Genomic DNA, 3324 nt, shown 5'->3' with positions numbered 1-3324 from the left:
CATTAAGTGTCTGCCTTTGGCTCAGGTCATGGTCCCAGGGGCCTGGGATTGAGCCACGCTTCGGGCTCCTGCTCAGTGGGGATCTGCTTTTCCCTCTCCCTCTGCTGTTGCCCCTGCTAATACGCATGAAGGCTCGCTCTCTCTTCTCTCTCTCACTCCATCTTTCTCAAATAAATAAATAAAATTAAAAAAAAAATAGTCTATTCCCTTGAGACCCAGAGTTGTCCCTGCCTCTCAAAGAGGTGCAGAAAATATGGGAGCTGGGGGATGGAGCCAAACAATTAAGTTTAATGAGTTAGTATAGGAAGGAGGGGTCTGAATAAGGCCCCACGAAGGAGACATCAAAACTAATCATCTCCATGGCGCCTGGGTGGCTCAGTTGGTTAAGCTTCTGCCTTTGGCTCAGGTCATGACCCTGGGGCCCTGGGATGGAGGCCCGCATCGGGCTTCCTGATCAGCGGGGAGTCTCCTTCTCCCTCTGCCCCTCCCCACTGCTTGTATGTGCTCTCTCTCTCTCAGATAAAGAAATAAAATCTTAAAAAAAACACACACACAACAACTGATCATTTCCAGTAGGAAATATTTTTCTTCAGGAGCATTTTAACAATTCCTATCAGGGCAAGATTCAGAGCACTGGAGAGGTATGGGGAGCTCTGGAATAGTAGCTTCCACCTCAAGGGTGAAAAGGAAAGGTGTGGCTTAAGTCGAACCATTATCTCTTCTCTGCCTAGTAGCTAAAATCAAATGCAGTATCTGCTTTCACCAATTAGAGCATCTGATGTGTTCTCTGTCTGTGTACTGGGCATTAAGTTACTGCCTGGAATTAGATGGGTTGGGAGTTTGCTCTCTCCACTCCCCGCCTCAGCCTGGAATTGCATTACTTCTAGGAATGATGCATTCCTTTGAGTTAATGACAGATGGTTTTCTATTGTTCCACTTGTTTCCTACAAAGTGCTCTAATTCACTCTTCATGAGGCTCCAGACTGCATTTCCGCCATTTGCACAGCAAAGATAGAATTTCCTCTAAGTGGAGTAGACCCAGTAACTGAGCCCGGCCATTTTGCCAGTACCACATCCAAGAGAATGTTGTAGAAGAGGGCCACTTGGGTAAGGGGAGGCCTGAGCTGAGAGAAAGAAAAAGTGGCTGAGCTCGAGGCAGACCCCAGGTCAAGAGACTATGTGGTAGGACATGTGCTCCCAGGGAGGGTGAGGCGGGCAGCTATGCTGGGGAAGAAAATCTGTTAGCATTAGAAAAGCAGCAGTATGGGGTGCCTCAGTGGGTTAAAGCCTCTGCCTTAAGCTCAGGTCATGATCCAGAGTCCTGGGATCGAGCCCCACATCGGGCTCTCTGCTCAGCAGGGAGCCTGCTTCTCTCTCTCTCTGCCCGCCTCTCTGCCTACTTGTGATCTCTGTCTGTCATATAAATAAACAAAATATTAAAAAAAAACAAAACAAAGGCAGCAGCAACCTTGGCCCTAGCACCCACTGCCCTCCTGCCTCAAGGAGCAAGTGAAGAGATCCCGCCTCTCATTCCATCCCCCAAACCTCGGGTGGTCATCTCTAGGACAGAAGAAGAAGATGGGTGTGTGAAGGCAGACACATCTCCCACCCCCACCCCCACTCCCTCTAGATAGACGTTTAACTTTTGTGTTGTTTTGTTCTTGAGATGGAAGTGGAGAAATAAGGAGAACCGAACATTAGAAATAGGACTGGGGAGTTCCAGAATCGGGAGGGAATGTCAGTCAGGTATGAAAGGAGCCCACGGCCCAGGGATTCCACTAGAGGAGGCTGGGAGCGGTTAAACAGCTTCATGCTTACATCCTAGTGAATCGTTATGCCTCCATAAGCATAGAGTTCCTTCATTCCCCCTGACAACACAATAACAAGAAATAAAACCAAAAAACTTGGGTTTGGGTTTTTAGCGATACACCATCTACTTTATTTTTTTTATTTTTATTTTTTTAAGTAATCTCTACACCCAACGTGGGGCTGGAACTCACAACCCCAAGATCAAGAACCGTATGCTCTAGGGACTGAGCCAGCCAGGTGCCTCATACCACCCACTTCGCACTAGACAAACCCTGTCCTTGGCAATTGCCCTTCTTAATCTTTCCTGCCTTCTGCCTTCTCTCTCTTATCCTGCAGAAAAGCTATGCCCCCTGCTGCCCTCTGTGCAATTAACTAGAGCCAAACTTATGTACCATCAAGGACACTAAAAATAAATATCTATATTTTCTTTTAATATTTTGCCTACTGTGACCCACTTTTAGCTCAATTTCAAAAGCAAGGGAGTGAGGTGTGTCCTAAATAAACAGGGCATTGAACTCTGTTCTACTGTTTTGGCTGCATAGCTTTTTACAAAAGTTGTTTTCTACAGACAGTAAGAGCTTAAAAGACCTTCTGTGTCAATAAATTGATATTTAAGCTTCATCAAAAATCTATTTCCTTGGGGACCGTTTCCCACTGAGAATCCTGGTATTGAAAAGCTCTGGTTACGATCAGCTCTAAAGAACCTGAGTCACATGTAGAATCACTTACAACCCACCCACGTGTCTGAAAACACATTTTTCAGCAATTAAAAAGTCAAGAGCTGTGAAGATTTCTTGCAAAGAGAGTATTTCATCAGCTGGTGTTATTTTAATTATTTGCCTTTAATGAAGAATCTACGAATGTCTTAAAAAAAATCAGACTTAATAGGTAGACTGTCACTTAAAAAATATCAAGTTGCGGTCTGAAGGTTTCACAGGCATTGGGCGATTATTGTCATAATTTAAATACTTCAGTTTAGACAGCAAGATATATGTGAGTGCTTTAAAAGTTAGTTTTAATATTCACCCTAGGAGTTGTTAATGACTACTTTAAAGTGCTCTAATGGGGAATACAAACTCCAGGGGGTGGTTTGTGAGCACTGATGGGCTCTAATCAGAACTTGGCCTTGGGATCTGGGGCTATTACAGCTCGTTGAACAATTCATTTCTGAATCTACACTAGAGGATTTATTCTTTAGCATAAGAGACGCTAGAAAGAACTTTTTATTAGTGAAATGCGTGGTTTTTGCGGTGCAGTGTAGAGAGCAGGAATCTCACCTTTAAAGGAAAGGGGCGTTAAGTTTTGGCTGAGTCCTGAACAGGGCTGTCAGTTTGGGTGTTCATTTAGTCCTGTGCCTGCTACTTCACGCAGGATTCTGTCACCTGAGTCAGTGAGAAGTGTGGCCAGGTCCTGCTTTAAGAGAACGTGGTATGGTTCAGGCATATATTTCAGTACAAGGTTCTGGTTGGGAGCCTTGAGTTCAGGGAGCTAACAAGGACTCTTGTGTTTGTTTGC

At 44.8% G+C, this 3324-nt stretch overlaps 1 non-coding gene across 1 annotated transcript; it reads left to right on the top strand.

Moving 5' to 3' along the window:
- The first annotated feature begins 714 nt into the window (after nucleotides 1–714).
- On the top strand, nucleotides 715–903 carry LOC116598031. Its single transcript, XR_004288938.1, has one exon. It is a non-coding gene; the product is annotated as a U2 spliceosomal RNA (small nuclear RNA).
- The last annotated feature ends 2421 nt before the right edge of the window (nucleotides 904–3324 follow it).

This window comes from Mustela erminea, chromosome 8, assembly GCF_009829155.1.
Source record: "Mustela erminea isolate mMusErm1 chromosome 8, mMusErm1.Pri, whole genome shotgun sequence".
Lineage (NCBI taxonomy): Eukaryota > Metazoa > Chordata > Mammalia > Carnivora > Mustelidae > Mustela > Mustela erminea.
The sequence above is the reverse complement of the archived record's forward strand: the minus strand, read 5'-3'. Positions and strand labels throughout refer to the sequence as shown.